This window comes from Myotis nattereri, assembly GCF_964212035.1.
Source record: "Myotis nattereri genome assembly, chromosome: 1".
Classification (NCBI taxonomy): Eukaryota; Metazoa; Chordata; class Mammalia; order Chiroptera; family Vespertilionidae; genus Myotis; species Myotis nattereri.
This window is the reverse complement of record NC_138075.1, coordinates 24,267,646-24,286,032: the sequence shown is the minus strand read 5'-3', so window position 1 is coordinate 24,286,032 and position 18,387 is coordinate 24,267,646.

The following is an 18,387-nucleotide window of genomic DNA, read 5'->3' as shown; positions in this document are numbered from 1 at the left end:
GGTCCACTTCACTTATGGAGCGTTTGGCAAATTGTCCAAGGTTAAGGGAGAGGCAAGGAAATAAATCACCTAGCTAAGGTTAAAAACCAAAAAGAACTCGGTGACTGGAACTCAGGCCCAGATCTGTCCTGGGCATTTGCAATGCAAATCTGCGTTTTGTTCCCTGCCACTGACGGCTTGCACAATAGCCTGTGTATAAACATACACGCCAACAATGCCTGACTGTGCAATCGCGCTGTAATTACAGGCCGGCAGGAAGCTTGCTGCTAGGAACTGCACCATTCAACCTCTAGCCATCCCCAGTGTGGAGTCTCCACCGCACGCACGGACGTACATTCCTGCGCACACCAACGCGTCCCGCCGCCGCTGTTACAGTGGCCCGGAGCCACCCGCCCGGCTCGCCAGTCCCCAGCCCCGGAATACTTTGCAGGGATGTCATAAACTTCTCAACTGTTCTTAAAAACAAAACAAAACCCTGAGCCACGAGGCTACCGAGAGCGGCGGGAACCACCATCGAAGTTCCCCAGCACAGTCCTGCAGTCCCAGCAGTTTCAGAAACCAGAAGCGAGCGACAGGCCACCGAGCCCATTGGAAGCGGGTTTTGGAGTTTTGTATAGACACCACTCCTATGTACGTGGGTGTGCTGACAGTTTTCACGGCTAAGTTGCAAAGTGTGAGGCCTTAGTGGTTACTGTCAGGTTCAGGGCGCGGAGGGGGAGGGGGAAGGGTGGGATTTGTTTGAAGGGGGCTGGGGGGCAGTTCTGGCTTTGCTTTTGGGAAATGGGGAAGGTTGTTTTCCCAAGCTTTTAAGCTGCTCTGCTCTTCCTCACGGGAGGGCAGAGCAGAGAAAAGTGGGGAGAAAGTTCCTTTAACTTCCTACCTGCGACCTCCCTGAGGGCCCAGAAGAGGAACAGCACGCTTCCCCGGGAAGCACTGCGGAGGGGGAGAAGCGGGGAGGGGGCTGGGGGGGTGCTGCGCCGCCCCGCCTGTTGGGCTGGGGGGCGCGGGGCGGAGGACTGGCCCCAGATGCAGGCCGCCCTAAGTCCCTTCCCTGCACCCCCTCCTATCCGATCAGCACAGACCGGAGCGGCCCGCCTACGGCCAGGGCTGCTTGAAGTCCGGCGGCAAACCAGCGACCACAGGGCGCAGCCCGGGCCCCCACCCCGGCCGCCGAGCTCCCTCCCTGCAGCGCCCGCCGCACCCCGGCGCCCTGAGCGGCGGGCCCACCACTTCCCCGCCCGCGCGGCCAAGCCCCCGCCCGGACGCTTTCCGAGCTCCCCGGCGGCGCCTCGGCGGTGGAGGGGCGCCGAGTCCGCGGCTCACCTGCGCGCCGGTTCCCGGGGCGGCTCGGAGGGCGCTGGGCGCGGACCGTGCGGCCCGCAGATCAAACTTTGTTGCTCTCGGGACGGCGCAGTCGTCACTTCCTCGCCGAGCGGGCGGCGCGGCCCAGGCTTTGACCCAGCAGCTTGCGCGGCGGCGCGCCGGGCCCTGCAGCCGCCCGCCCGCCCGCCCGCCCGCGCGCTCAGGGCCTCGGGTGCCGTCTCCCTGGCTGCGCGCCCTCGGCTCCGGGGAGCAGCCGGCGGCCGTCCGCCAAGGCTGGACCCCTCTGGGAAAGGCTGGCTCCGGCCGGGTCGCGTCTGCGCTGAAGAAGTGCAGTCGAGCCTGCTCTCGGGTCTGGAAGGTGGTGTTGGGGTGCAGGGGCCCCAGAGAGCTGAGGTTCCAGGAGAAACACACCCAACCCACAAACAAAGCAGTGGGGGAGGAAGGAGAGAAAGTTTTTCTGTTTGGTGTTGCCTAGCTAGAAGGTCAGGTAAGAAAGCAGAGTGCTCTGTTTTGCCACATAATTGCCTCAGCAGGACCTTAAAAAACACGGGTCTCCTCCCCACATTTCCTCAAAAGGTCTGCACGCGTATCCGCCGTCACTCCCACGGGGCTCAGTGTGCAGGATGGTTACCATTTACGACACTTCAGGGGGCTATTCAGCGACTGCAAATGTTGAGGCTGCAAAATGGTTTCCTCCCCTGCGGATTTCCACCTCTTCCTTTACACTCAACACCGAGGATCTCTTTGGGGCCTGATGCATTCCGGGTTTCATCGCCAGCCGAAGGCTTAGAGGGGAGGAGGGAGTCCGGAGAAGAGGCGCTTCAGGCAAGAGTCATTCTGAAAGTTATCATCGCCCAGAATAAATTTGCTCACCCCTGAGAACTACAACAAAAAGCCATCTTTTTTATTTCTGATAAACAGCAACAAAGTAGTTAAGCAGCAGTCTTGGGGGATGAATTCCTGATCCAGTAAAGCTGGAGAGAAAAAACGGGGTTAGCCTTTGCTGTGGCTTTAAAACAACAACAGCAAAAACACCAGACATTTGAAACTGCAGTGGAGGGCTTTCATAACAGAAACATTAGCTTCATTGTAGCTTGTTGTGGAAAACAGGGACCTTTTTAAAGGTGGCTCAAAAGCATCATTTAGGGAAAATCCACCATTTTCCTTCCTCCCCCCTCTCCCCCCAAGTACTGCTTCTGCTAGCACATTGGCTGGATCACAGAACCTCAGGTTGCAAGGCTTGGTCTTTTCTACTGAAGTACAGGAAACCATAGAGTTGAGTGAAGTCTTTGCCCAGAAAGGTGGATGTGAAACTGGTGGAAAGTGGCATCTGGGAAATGATCTGTGAGCCTGCCTTCACACCCAATGGGAAGCCACAAAGGCAGACTCACTCAAAGGCTGGGGAGCATGAGAACCAGAGCTCTCCTAGCAACAGGAGAATCCATTTCCGGGCCTTTTCCAGCTTGCAGAAGCCACCCACATTTCTTGGCTCGTGACCCCTTTTCTCCAACTTCAAAGCCTGACGTCTCTCTGGATCATTCTTCCATAGCCACGTCTTCCCCTGACTGATTCCTCTTCTGCCTCCCTCTTCCACTGTTAAGGATCTTTGTGATTACATGGGTCCACCCTGAAAATCCAGGATAATCTATTTCCAGATCAGCTCATTAGCAACCTTAAGTCTATCTTACCCTTAATTCCCCTTTATCGTGTAACCTAATATAGTCACAGGTTCTGGGGATTAGGACGGGGACATTTTGTGGAGGACTGTTCTTCTGTCTGCCGTAGCCCCTTCCTGAATTACATTTGGGCAATCGGACGTAAGTCAATGCAGAGACGTGCTCAATGACTGTCTTCCTAGCTGGCCTGTGTGGAGGGGTCACTGAGACTCCAGGAAGAAATCCAGTCCTACCAACACCTTCACTTTAGCCTGTAAAATAAAAAGCTGTTTATTTTTCAGCTACGGATTTTGTGGTAATTTGTTACAGTAGCCATAGAAAATGAATGCAGTGGCATTTTCCAAACATCGTGTTATTAGATACATGTATTACACGGAGTAGGAGAAGGCCCAGTTTCCAGATTACAGCTGAGCAGGAAGTCTGGCTGGGTGGGCCTGGTAAAGTCCCAGGATGCCAGCTCACAGGGAGGTTCCCACAGTGACAGGCTGCTAGAAACTCTAAGACAGTGCCTTGAACGTTCAGTCTGTATACAGCCACCTGGTTTAGGAATGAACTCCATCCAATTCACAAACCATTTCTTGGAGCTTGTTCTCAGAATTGCTTACTGTAGTACTTGCCTGCCACCATGTAGAGGCCAAGTGTAGAAAAGGTTAACAAAAGTAAAACAAAAGCTGCTATGGAAATTCTGTGCTTTTTGGTGAGCACTGTTCCCCAGCAAGGCTGTCCAACCACCCAGAGTTTATAAATGAATCTCTTTTTTATGTTGTTGTTGTTGTTTTTTAATTGATTTCAGAGAGGGGAAGGGAGAGGGAGAGAGAGAGGGGTAGAAACATCAATGATGAGAGATAATAATTGATTAGCTGCCACCTGCACGCCATCTACTGGGGATTGAGCCCGCAACCTGGGCATGTGCCTTGACCAGGAATCAAACCATGACCTCCTGGTTCATTGGTTGGTGTGCAACCACTGAGCCACACTGGCCGGGCTAAATGAATCTTTCTTTTCACAATAAACAGAAGCGCACAAACCCAGGAACCTGCACAGCATTCCTGGGATGAAGGTTGGAGTTCAGTCACCTCGCACAGGTTGCTTTTTCCTGTTTAAGGCAGATGAGCATTTACTGGTGTGCACAGCTCAAAGGCTAAGCTCACTGCACCAGGGAGGAAGTCTTTTCACAATCAGTAATAAATATTGGTCCTGGGGCATCAGTCTTAGTTTTTTGTTGTTTTTGTTGTTCAAGATTCTCCACTTACATTTTTATTTTATTATTCTTTTTTGTAGAGAGAGGAAGGTTGAAAAGGAGAGAGAGAGAGACCAGGGATTGAATCCACCACCTTTTGACGCTCTGGAGACCAGTTAAGCCCAGTGGCCAGGGCAGTCTTAGCATCAATGTGGGAGGTGTCACTGAGTTCTCAGGCCAAGAGATTGCTAGACATTCTTGAGATGACTTTAGGTCTTATGACTTCTTAGGGGAAGAAGCAGCCCTCCTCTTCTGAGTGCGGTACTGTCTGGGATTACAACAAGGGTCCGTACACTGAAGCAGCATATAGAGTCCGTAAGCAGCTAAAGCTCTTTGAGGATCTTCGTGAAATAAAACTCTTCACAGCAACTCCAAGGAACTGTGTATGAAAGCTGTTTGTGCATTGCTTGGGTAGGGAAAAAGACCCCTTATTTATCTCCTTCTACTTCCTAATTCCGAATAGAGTTCTCCAGAAGGTAATGAGATGGAAGGACCACTTTGGATCACCAACTCTAAATTATATTTATACTAGTGGTCCCGTGCACGAAATTCATGCAAAGGGGGGGTGTCCCTCAGTCCAGTCTGCACCCTCTCCAATCTGGGACCCCTCGGACATCCCTCTCTCAATCTGGGACTGCTGGCTTCTAACCACTTACCTGCCTGCCTGCCTGATCGCCCCTAACCACTCTGCCTGCCAGCCTGATCAACCCCAACTGCCCCCCTCTGCCAGCCTGCTCACCCCTAATCACCTCTGCCTCAGCCCCGCCACCATGGTTTTGTCTGGAAAGACGTTTGGAAGGTCTCCTAGAAGGTCTCCCAGTCTAATTAGCATATTACCCTTTTTTTAGTATAGAGTATATTTATACTTAGAGCAGCCTACTACACTAGCTGGACAATCTGTGGCTTCCCAGCAATTTTAGAATTACTCTCCAAGCTATTCCACTTAAATGGCCTTTGCCCTGTAGTGATGAGTTTTGCCTGGTTTCCTGACATAATGTTTGCCCTTTGCCCCTAGTTGGAGGGTGTGGTCACTGACTCACCTCTAGGCTCCAACTACCTCAGTCCAGCCCATTGAATAACTCCCATCTGATGTGGCTGCAAAGAGGCTGATGACCTATATAGAATGCCACAGAATCTCTCCATGGACCATATCCCAGATCCTGGTGTGGTTCTGGCAATATCTATAATCTTCTGTACAGAACTGCGTTGGTCTTCTTTAGTCTAGGACAGTGGTCGGCAAACTCATTAGTCAACAGAGTCAAATATCAACAGTACAATGATTGAAATTTCTTTTGAGAGCTAAATTTTTTAAACTTAAACTATATAGATAGGTACATTGCTATTAACTTAATTAGGGTACTCCTAAGGCTTAGGAAGAGCCACACTCAAGGGGCCAAAGAGCCGCATGTGGCTCGTGAGCCGCAGTTTGCCGACCATGGGCCTAGGAATTCATCCTCCTCCAGACAGAGGAACAAAACTAACAGCCTGGAGACCTGACAGCTAGAGGCCTGAATTCTGGGTCTTGGTTATAGATACAAACCATCTGCCTTCAGAGATGGAGCTCATTTAACAAATAAAGCCTGACTTTGTGACCCATTAGTCCTGGTTTGAAATTACAGACTAAACCACGTCAGGGATCTTAATGATTGGTGACTGGCAAACCTTGTCACATTTATTGCAGGTACTGATGGACATAATGCAAGACATGGGTGTACATCCCAGACAGGACTGAGGTATGGCCAGCATGGGTTTTCCCAGCATGCACTATCTCCAGAAGCAAATAACATTTGGAAGGCTATACTCTTCTTCTTTCTGTGGAGTTACGGAGCTTCTGGAGGTTTCTGGCAGCTATGCAAAAGGAATAATTTGAATTGTCGAAATCCTGTCAAGGCAGTGAATTGAGGCTACATGCATCAAAAAAGTGGGACACATGTCAAAATCCACAAGCAAGCCTCCACATACTCTTTCCATAATTGAAACCAATAAGAATCAATATACAAAGAACAGGACTAGTCAACCTGTGTTTCCACTTGCCCATCCCTTGCCTTCTGGTGTAGCTAGAGGACTGTGAGCTCACTTGCCATATATGTACTTAACAGGTGTTGGGAGACAATTCTCCATGGGTCTGTCATATTTCTGCATGCCTGTGAGCAGTCACTGACTGCCCTTTGTTCCTGACTATCTTTATAAGATAGTGTCTTCCTCAGAGCAAAGTACGGGCGTGCTTGCTGTCTGTCATTTAAGATCTGGTTCCCTAAGCTTTGGATTCCTCTCTCGTGATGTATCTTACTGTGTGTCCAGGTATCAACTGGCCCTCTTTGCACCATCTTTGGGAATTGGGGATCAGGGAACCAGCATAAGAAAAAGTCTAGCCCTGACGGGTTTGGCTCAGTGGATGGAGTGTTGGCTTGCGGACTAAAGGGTCCCGGGTTTGATTCTGGTCAAGGGCATGTATCTTGGTTATGGGCACATCCCCAGTGGGGGTGTGCAGGGGGCAGCTGATTGATGTTTCTCTCTCATCAATGTTTCTAACTTTCTATCCCTTTCCCTTCCTCTCTGTAAAAAATCAATAAAATATATTAAAAATTCCCTTATAAAAAAAAAAGAAAAGTCCATACTTTTGCTACTGCTATTGCTGTGACTAAAGAAGTCCTCTGTTTCTGACCCAGAAGGTTTGTGCGTTCTGCCAGCATCCATAAAACTGTGGCAGGCTAACTTTTTAGTTTGCGAAGAAAGTAAAAATCTCAAAACTACTCATCAGAGGTTGTGACAGACCAAAGGATCAAATTAAAGAGTAAGACTGAAGCTAGGTCAGCACTGAGATATCAGGAATTTTGTTAATTTAAGTTCAGGACCAGAGAGGATCATATTAATTCTGGCCTGTTGGTAGCGGTATCATTAGTTATATGTCCATTCAACTGACTGACAGGCAATTCTCAACATGCTTAGGTGAACAAATTCATTGGTTTTCTCACATGTAAAATGAAAGGAGTTGTATTAGATTATTTCTGAGGTTCCCTCTCGCTATAAAATATATGCTTTGTGAATTTTTAACAGGGCTGTCTAGCACACACATTAGGCATTTGACCAACTTAAATTAATGACTGCAGAGAGGACTGTGATATATAGTGCAAAGAACATAGTGTTAGAAGTTTAGAAGCCTGGATTCCAGATCCAATCTGCCACTACCTAGCTGTGTGACGTTGGACAAGTCACTTTCCTTACCTTAAGGAGGCAAGTGTGGGATGTACACACAGGGTGATTATAGGGAGTCCAAGGATGTGGCATTAAATTGCACAGTGAAAAAGTAAGTTTATTTTTAATTATCTTTTAATTTTTCTGATTATGCTAAAAATAGGGTCTCAGTTTGCTGCTAATGTGTCTTTTTTTTTTTTTTTTCTCACCAGAGGATCTTTTTCCATTGATTTTTAGAGAGAGAGAGAAACATCGATGTGAGAGAGATCCATGAATTGTTTGCCTCCTGACCTGGGCCAGGGATTGAGCCTGCAACCGGGGTACCTGCTCTTGACCAGGAATCAAACCTTCAACCCTTTGGCTGGAGGGTTGATGCTCTAACTACTGAGCAAAACTGGCTAGGGCACTAGTGTGTTTTTAACAGCTCTTTAACACCTACTGATCTCCCTTTTTGGCAAAAATTCTCAAGCCCAGATACCTCACAGGCTGTGCTAACTAGAGAGCATTTAATAACAATGCCTAGGTGTTGTTGCTTTTTTTATTTTTGTTTTTGACTGCCATTTATGGTAAATAACATAAGTTTTCCATTTATGGAAACAATAAAAAAATTTCCTTTAAAAGTAAATTTATTACAAAAGTGTTCTAAAATATATTGTGGGAATGGTTGCACAACTCTGTGACTATACTAAAAAACATTGAATAATTCGCTTTATATGGGTGAACTGGGTGCTATGTGAATTAAGATATCAATAAAGCTCTTTTTAAAATATATATATTTTATTGATTTTTACAGAGAGGAAGGGAGAGGGATAGAGAGTTAGAAACATCGATGAGAAACATCAATCAGCTGCCTCCTGCACACCCCCTACTGGGGATGTGCCCACAACCAAGATACATACCCTTGACTGGAATCGAACCTAGGACTCTTGAGTCCACAGACTGACGCTCTATCCACTGAGCCAAACCGGTTAGGGCTCAATAAAGCTCTTTTTAAAAGCAAATGAATTAAAGCAGTGGTTCTCAACCTTCTGGCTCTTTAAATACAGTTCCTCATGTTGTGACCCAACCATAAAATTATTTTCGTTGCTACTTCATAACTGTAATGTTGCTACTGTTATGAATCGTAATGTAAATATCTGATATGCAGGATGGTCTTAGGCAACCCCTGTGAAAGGGTCGTTTGACCGCCAAAGGGGTCGCGATCCACAGGTTGAAAACCGCTGAATTAAAGTAAAAATGGAGGCTAATTTTAATAAAACGTCCTGCAAAGACTAGTATAGGTGGTCAGTTGATATAGAAAAAGTTGTACAGAGAATGCAGACCAAAGTTCAGAAAAACACTGGTGGACATTGGAGAAAAACACATTTGCTGGCAATTGATTTTGGACAGATTTCTTAATCTTTCTGAGCCTATTTCCTGGCCCACAACATGGGAATCATAATATCTCCCTTTGGGAAGGTAAAGGCACCAAAACCCTCGACCCAGGGCCCAGCACATAAGTGACTTCTGATAAAGGTGAACAGTTGATGGCTTGACTGAGCACCTACTCTGGCCTTTCACATGTTAACCTCCATATCCTCATAGTAACCCTGTGCAATAGGTAGTTATTCCCATTCAATAACCCTGGAGTAGATACTGTTATCCTCATGTTATAGATGAGTGAGCTAAGGCTCGGAGAGATTAAGTAACTTGCCTGGAGTCGTAAACTAGTAAATGACTCCAGAGGAGGTCCCAACTTCCATCTGTCTGTGGTCAAAGCTCTGTTCTTTTCCTTCACGGCATGGCCCTGTCCCACCGATCCTGAACCCAGACCCGATTAAATAGGACCCACCCAGCTGCCGGCAGAGAAGGGGGCGCACAGAAGGAACTTCGCATCTCCATCTTGCAGATGAGCGCCCTCAGTCTCACGGCCAGTCCAGAATCGCCTCGGGACCCTGTTCCTGGTGCTGCTTCCCGTTGACCCCCCATTTCTACTTGTCCAGTGGAAAATTCTCTTTCCTCATCCAGCCTGCCAGGAGCGGAAGTCTTTCATTGGCCTCTTATTCCTGTTGCTGAGTCCCCACGACCTTTTGCTGGATTTTTCTTCTAGCATCCACTTACCTGATTAGACTTTGGCTTTTTGCCCGACATTGGACCAGTGATGACCCTTGACCCACTGAGGCTCACCTAGGTGTCTTGGTCTCCACCAATCTTCTGATTTTAGGGTGACCTCCTCTACAACAATGTAATCACACTTAGGCTACTTTTCTCTCTTGCCACTGCCAAGCCCCTCTGCAGGCCACCATCATCTCCTGACTGGACAACCGTAATGGCCTCCTGTCTTGCTTGACTCTATTCCTTTTCCAAAGTATAATTAAAAACTGAACTTTCTGACACATAACCTAGACACAGAACCTCGACACAGAACCTACACAGAACCTAGAGACAGAAGAACTTAGCTAGAGGCAGAACATGGCAAAAGATCCTGGACAGAAACTGGCCTCAGAACCTAGAGAAGAACCTAGAGCCAGAACCTGGCTACAGAACCTGGATAGAACATGGCAAGAGAACCTGACTAGAACCTGGTGACTGAACCTGGCTGGAGAACCTAGAGACAGAACCTGGCTACATAACCTGGATAGAACATGGCAAGAGAACCTGACTAGAACCTGGTGACAGAACCTGGCTGGAGAACCTAGCGAGGGAACATGGCTACAGAACCTGGCTGGAGAACCTGGAGAACCTGGCTGGAGATCCTAATCAGAACTTTGCTGGAGATCCTGAACAGAACTTCGCTGGAGATCCTGGTTAGAGATCCTGGCTAGGCTGCTGATCAACTGAATGCTGTCTCCGTGTCATTCCTTCTTCGCCAACTACGTCCACACCTTTGCGGACCCCTGGACCTCCTGGGGTTGGACCCCAGCATCTGGCGCCTGAACAGGGACCCCTAGGTAAGCCCCACTCTCGGGATGGATAGGACTCCACCGTAGGAAGAGGGTGAATAGTCTTCACCGACTCTGCCCACACCTTTGGGGACCCCTGGACCTGCTGGGGTTGGACCCCAGCACACCCCCAAAATTTTTTTTTTAATATATTTTTGTTGATTATTCACAGAGAGGAAGGGAGAGAGATGGAGAGTTGGAAACATCGATGAGAGAGAAACATCAGCTGCCTCCTGCACATCTCCCACTGGGGATATGCCCGCAACCAAGGTACATGCCCTTGACCGGAATCGAACTCGGGACCCTTCAGTCCGCAGGCCGACGCTCTATCCACTGAGCCAAACCGGTTTCGGCCACCCCAAAAATCTTGAACTAGTTATAGACATCGGATTGTTGGTGATCATGGTGATGCCACATGTTGTGGATAAACATCACACTGGGCGGATGGGGACAGGCGTTCTGCCTGAGGGACAGGTGACACTGACACCGCTGGCAGAGGGCCAACACCCACCACCATCTCCTGGAGGAAAGGACAGGAGGAGGAACACGGGAAAGAGCCCCACAGAGACATGCAACCCCACAGTCCAGGCCGCAGGGGGCTCTGTCAGACAAGTGGCCTAAATGCTTCAAAACTAAATGGCAAAGAAAAAGAAAGACTCTAAGGATGAATGCACTTAGGAGATACTCCGACCAGATTCAACACATAAATCTTACATGGACATGCATTCACATAAACAACTCAAACTAACTTTGAGACAATCAGGAAAAATGGAATGCTAGCTGACATTTGAAGACATTAAGAAATTACTATTGCCCAGCAGGTGTGCTCAGTGACTGAGCGTTGACCCATGAACTCGGAGGTCACAGTTCAATTCCCTGTCAGGCCACATGCCCAGGTTGTGGGCTTGACTCTCCCTGGGGAAGGAGAGGGTGTGCGGGAAGCAGCCGTTCAATGATCTTTTCTAATTAATGATGTTTCTATCCCTCTCGCCCTCTCCCTGCCTCTCTCTGAAATCAATAAAAACACATTTAAAATAATAATAATAAAAAAAAATTTAAAAAAACACACACAAAAAACACACTGAGCTTTCTGAAGTGCAATCTGATTGTGAAACTCCCCTTTAGCATCTCTCCACTGTCCTTTGGCCTGGCTTTTAAAGGCCTTTGTGAACTGGTGCCTGCTAAACCCTTTAGCCTCTTCTCTCTCCAGTCTTCTCTCCATTCATTACGAGCCAGTGATGTTGACACTGATGTTACAGCTTCTAGATGTCCTTGGCAAACAGTCAGTGTTTACTAATCAGTAATTAATGCACCCTGGCCTTTGCTTCCAGTCTCTGTACATGTGGGTCCCTCAATCTGGAATGCCTTTTCCTCCCCATTTTCCTTTTGGACTCTGCTTATGTGTCACCTCCTCAAGGGAGTCTCCCCTGCCCTCTCCCATTCAGTGTACTTTTATGTGCTACAATCGTATCCTGTGCGTTCCTCTACTGTGCTGAGACAGAGCTATAGTGGAGGAACAGGAAGCATTGGCCCTATAGTAAAACTATCTCAATTGAAAATGTAGGTATGCCACTCATTCCAGCTGTGTGGCCTTGGGCAAGTCACTTAACCTCTACACACCCTATTTCCTCATCTGTAAGACGGAAGTAATAGTAATACCTACTAATAGGTTCCTGTGAGGACAACCTGAAACAATGCATAGTCAATAGCTTGATGCAGAGTCTGGGATATAGTGAGCACTCAATAAATATTAGCTATTATTATTTCCACATGCTTCATAATCTATTGTAAATACCAGTTCCCTGCTTTGTCTTCCTCACTCTAAACATCTTGAGGGCAGAGAGTCTGTCTCATTCATCACTGAATCTCTGGGTGCCTAACATAAATACTCAATACATATTTATTGAATGAATGAATGAATCAGTGGATGGATGGATGGATGGATGGATGGATGTCTTTCTCCCTGGTTTAGCTAAGTTGACTTTGCCTGAAGTTCTCTTGGCATTCCCAAGACCAGTTTCCCCTGCTCTGATCTGGGCAAGCCACAGCCCAAATCTTGTCTATGGCATTGTGGGTTCAGATCTAAATAACTAGTGTCAATACAAGACATAAATACCCCCAGGTGGCGTAGATGAAAAATAACTTTTACACAGTTTGTCCTCTCAACACCTCCGCCTCCCTTTGCCGTAGTATGTTATGACTAGATGTGGGCAGCACCCAAACAGAGCAGGCCATTCATCTCTTCAACAAGGGTTTGCTAGGCCACGGTGGGTGCTGAGGATGCCAGGGGGGGGCAGGGTATGAGCCTGCTTCCAGGAGCTTCCTTAGGGTTGGCTGGGGCCAGATCTGGCTGGCCAGACCAGGAGACAGGCTGTTTCATTGTTAGAGTGCATGCAGCAGACGGTAGGATCTGACCTAGCCTCGTGGCTGGGAGCCAGGGTGTGACTGCAGGACCAGGGAATCTGTTTATCAGGATCTGGAACAAGTCAAAGGTTAAGGCAGGAGATTAGCCACACTCAGGAGGAGCCAGAGCAGAGCCCAGCAGAGGCTGGAGTCCAGAGGTGAAGCCCAGTGCCAGTGTGGGGGCTACTGTCTGCTGGCTCTTTTCTTCTCTTCAGGGAGGAGCCTGAGGCAGAGAGAAAGCCACTCAGGATTTCCCACACTAAACCGTAAGAATTAATAAAGCAGCAGCAGTGGCCACAGGCCAGTACGTATTCAAAAGCAGCTTTGGGTCTCCTGTCAGAAAGGCAGTGGCTGTGGGCTGGATGGCCAGGCCTGCTCCTGGGCCAGCTGCTGGCAGCGTGACAAGAAGGGACACCAAGGACTGAGGCACTAGGCTCAGAGCCTGCCACCGAACCAGCTGTGTGACCCTGCATAAGTCATTTCACCTCTGGGACTCCATTCCTCCACTGAGACAATGCACAGGGTTTCCAACGTGCGAATATGAAGGCTTCTTTCCCAGAGCAAAAAAATTCAAAGATTCCAGATGGCAATGGTAATTTTAGTATCTGTTGAGCCACACAATGCAAAATGATAAAAACAATAATCAGTTTTGTTTTTTTTTTTTTTTTTTGTTTTGTTTTTTTAAAAATATATTTTATTGATTTTTTACAGAGAGGAAGGGAGAGAGATAGAGAGTTAGAAACATCGATGAGAGAGAAACATCGATCAGCTGCCTCCTGCACATCTCCTACTGGGGATGTGCCCGCAACCCAGGTACATGCCCTTGACCGGAATCGAACCTGGGACCTTTCAGTCCGCAGGCCGACGCTCTATCCGCTGAGCCAAACCGGTTTCGGCAATAATCAGTTTTGTATCTTTTAAAAGAATTTGTATGGTGAAGGCCTGGGGTAGGGGGTGGGCTAGAAGAGGTAAATGGGGGTGGTGGGAAGGTGGGGCATATGTAATACTCTCAACAATAAAGATTTTTTAAAGCTGAAACCAGTTTGGCTCAGTGGATAGAGCGTCGGCCTGCAGACTGAAGGGTCCCGGGTTCGATTCCGGTCAAGGGCATGTACCTGGGTTGCGGGCACATCCCCAGTAGGAGATGTGCAGGAGGCAGCTGGTCGATGTTTCTCTCACATCGATGTTTCTAGCTCTCTATCTCTCTCCCTTCCTCTCTGTAAAAAATCAATAAAATATATTTTTTTTAAAAAAGGATTTTTTAAAAATTAAAAATAAAAAAATAATAGAATTTGCAGCCCTGGCTGGGTAGCTCAGTTGGTTAGAGCACTGTCCCAATATGTCAAGGTTGTAGATACGATCCCCAGGTAGGGCACATACAAGAAGCAACCAATGAATGCATAAATAAGTGGAACAGCACATTTATCTCTCTCAAGTTAATACATAAAAAAATAAAGAAATTTGTATTTTATTAATTGCAGGAGCATCTACTGTCACAAAAATTTGGGATGCAACATCCTTTAAGGCCCAGAGTCTGAGCCTCCATGAAATCCGACCCAAATCCAGCCAGCAGAGCTTCTATCTTCCTTAGAATTCACAGAAATTAGTCACCTATCCCTCTGACTTGAAAAATATAAGGGACACCAGAGCAATGGGCCAGTGTTTTTCAAACTTTTGCTTTTTACGAAGTCCATCAATGATGCTAATATGATGGAACAAAATCTGAAAGTAGGGGTGATGGATGACATTTGCCATATTTTGGGTGCCCAGCCTCAGAATCCCTTCCCAGGTGTGGGGAAGACTCCACCCCGAGTCTCAGTAGAAATTAGAGCCCACGGCTCACCTCTCACCATAGCGGTTGAAAAGGCCAGACACTTGCTTCCCAGCCTCCTTCATCTGCAGAGCTTAGACATATGATCTGTGTTTGGCCAATCAGGTGCACTGCCCTGGCCTGAACCAGGGACCACAGAGGGCCTTTTCCCGTGCGGGTGGCAGCTGTGGTCGTCATGTCCAGATTCCAGGGTATCAGCAGCAGCAGGGTCATCATTCAGGCCCCAGCCCTGGTTGTGGCACAAGCTTCCCAGGGTTCTGAGGCCAGGGCAGGACTCAGAGTCCAGAGTGCTAACCATTACACCATGGGGCCAAGGGCAGGACCCTAGACAGCTTCTGTGTCACACTTCTGGCCATGCTCTTGGCTGCTGCCCAGCATCCTCTGTTGTCATTCCTGCCCTGAGCCTGGCTCTCTGGCCTTCCCAGAGATTCTGTGGGCTACCCAGCATGCTTTCTGTAAATTCCTCTTATGCTTAAATCATCCAGAGCCTGTTCCTGTGGCATTTTTAAATCAGAACCCTGACCGATTTACAGTCTTATGTCAGTCTTAGCATCCAACTTGTTTTTGTATTTTGCTTTGGTCACAGAGTTCTGAGGAAATTCTGGTCACACAGATGAATGGTTTCTTAGTCCATTCATGCTGCTATAACAAAACACCATAGACTGTAGCTTATAAACGACAGAAATTTGTTTCTTAGCGTTTTAGAGACTGGAAGTCCAAGGTCATTGTCTGATGAGGGTCCTCTTTGGGGTCGCAGGCTTCTCCTAGATCCTCACATGACAGAGGAAGCGAGAGAGATCTGCGGGTCCTCATTCATAAAGGCACTAATCCCAGCCATCAGGGCTTCACCCTTGTGATCTAATCACCCACAAAGGCCCCACCTCCTAATGCCACCTTGGGAATTAGGGTTTCAACACAGTAAGTTTGGGGGGATACAGACACTTTTACCATAGCAGATGGTGTCAATAATAATGATAGACGCCATTACACAGCACCCACTATATGTCAGGCTCTATTCTAATCAATTTATGTATATTAACTCAATTAACAAACCTTTGAAGTAGGTCTACTATTAGCATTCCCCTCTTACAGGTGATAAAACTGAGGAACAGGGGAGTGGAGTAGTTTGCCCAAGGTCAAGGATTTAAATCAAGGAAGTCCTGTGCCAGAGTGTGTGTTCTTAACTCCTACCCACAGCCTCCCCGCCCCCCACCCCCAATTTGAGATTATAATAGTCTTCAATTAAATCGATCTAAAAACTAGATAGAAAAGTACTGGAAATTTTTGTTTGAATTGAATGAGTAATTATCAAAATATCCAACAACTGCTCTTTATACTCATCATAAACATAAAAGTTAGGCAATGCACAACTAAAACTTACAGCAAGTACTAAACAAACAAGACAATGTCATCTCTCCATAGTCACTGCTAAAGGTGTTTGTGGAGCCCGGTGGAGCTGGCGCAGAAGTACTCAGTTCTTCATTGCTCTGCTCTTTACAAGCAGACGTGCCCAGGCTGGCGCAGCACGGATTCTTGCAGACACACCCACTATCGGTGCCAGCCCGCTCTCAGGGACGCCAGATGGAACTTGTGCCAAAGTCCTCACAAAACCGAGTTTACACAAAAAGCCCGCATTGATGGGGGTGTGACACGGGGGCATAGGAGTTGACAGAAAGCTCCCAATGGCCAAAGCTGGAACAATTTGAGGAATGAAACAAAGTAGTATTAGATTATCACCCGAAGTATAAAATAAATATCTATGAGTTCACACTTCTATAAATTTTTTAAAAGAAGAAAACCTTACAGTGGGGAAATCTGACAAACACTACTTCAGGCAGGTGATCAAGATTAACATCAACAACCCTGACGGTTTGGCTCAGTGGATAGAGCATCGGCCTGCAGATTGAAGGTCCCAGGTTCGATTCCGGCCAAGGGCATGTACCTTGGTTGCGGGCACATCCCTAGTAGGAGTTGTGCAGGAGGCAGCTGATCGATGTTTCTCTCTCATCATTGTTTCTAACTCTCTATCCCTCTCCCTTCCTCTCTGTAAAAAAATCAATAAAATATATATTTTTAAAAAGATTAACATTAACAGTCATAAATCATGTTGTAGTACAGGCCGTTGATATGATGTGATGAGAATGGCACTTTACCTCTGCGATCATCCTCCCCAAACCCACAGCTCCAGTCTATCACGAGTAAAGTACATAAATCCTGATAGAGGGATTGCAAGCAGAGGAAAATACTCACCCAGCACTCACAAAGTCATCAAAAACAAGGAGAGTCTGGGAAAGCCAAGAGAAGCCCAAGAAGACCAGACACCTTAATGTAGCGTGGTACCCTGGATGGGATCCTGGACAGAAAGAAGGCCAGTAGGTAAAAACTAAAGAAATCTGAATAAACTATGGACTTTAATTAATAATAATGTCTCAATATCGAGCCATCAATTGTTGCAAATGTACCATATCCATGAACGATGTTAATGGGGGACAGTGGGTGCTGGAAAGGGGCGGGTAATATGGGAATTCTGTACTATCTGCTCAGTTTCTTTGCAAATCTAAAATTTCTTTCTGAAAAAATAAAGTCTATTAATAAAAAATATAATAATAAAATTGACTGCCTTCCCCAGGGTGATGCAATTTAAACCTCCTGGGATAGATGTGTTTATTTAATGCATCCATATAGTTTTAGGCTACACACTTTTGAATAGCAGCTTTTTAAAAAATATTTTTTATTGATTTCAGAGAGGAAAGGAGAGGGAGAGAGAGATAGAAACATTAGTGATAAGAGAATCATTGATCGGCTGCAAGCCCCACACAACCCCGGGCATGTGGCTTGACCAGGAATCAAACTGTGACCTTCTGGTTCATAGGTCAACTCTCAACCACTGAGCCACGCCGCAGGGTTTAATAGCAGCTTTAAAAATACTTAGATATTTTAAAATGAAATTCTAATCTTCACATTGCATGCCTGAACCACCTCAGAGTAGCTGAGCACAGTTGGAGCTGCTCTGGTGGAGGGGAAATCACAAGGAATGTCCTTTGTCTCTGTCCCTAAAACTGGCTGGATCTCTAAGATGAGGGAAAAACTCCATGTCTCAAGGCAAAGCACTTAAAAAACGATGCAATGACTTCCCTTCCCCCCACCTTCAAGACACAGCGTGAGCAACTGTTTGAGGCCAAGGCTGCAGTTGTCTTTGTCCTGCATTTGCTCGTCGAGCCCTGCGCTCCTCAGCAGCGGGAAGGGCAGGGGCTGGTATGAAGCAGGGCAACAGATGGCTGGGACACGTCCTCTTAAAGCTCAGCTGCCCTGGCCAGCCTGCCAAGCTGTGTACATTTCAAACGTCTGAGGTTCAACCAAAAGAGACGAGTAATGATTTTCAATCACTTGCTGAAACACATGGCTAATCCTCGGGGAGCCGAGAAGAGTGTGTTCAAGATTCACTTAAACCCAGTAGGGGGAACAAGGCAACCCTGTGCGCTTTCTCGGCTTTGTCCCCAGACCAGGCCACCCTGGAGGCAGCTGGGCATTTGTCCAGGACCCCAGTGTGCATCCTGCTTTCTATGCTTTGGGAAAGGGTGCGATGTTTTGGTACGTGTGTCTACCTGGGGTGAGGGGGAGACGGAGAAAGGCTGTTTGGCAGGTAGGTTTGGATCCTGAGAAATTATCCACCCTGGCCTTTGCCTCCTGGTCTGGAATTGGGAGGTCTCTAGGTCAACCTGCTTCATAAGTTCAGTCAGTGCCATTTCCCTGTCCTGATCCAGGCCCTTCTTCTCCCTTGCCTGGGTCATGCCAGGG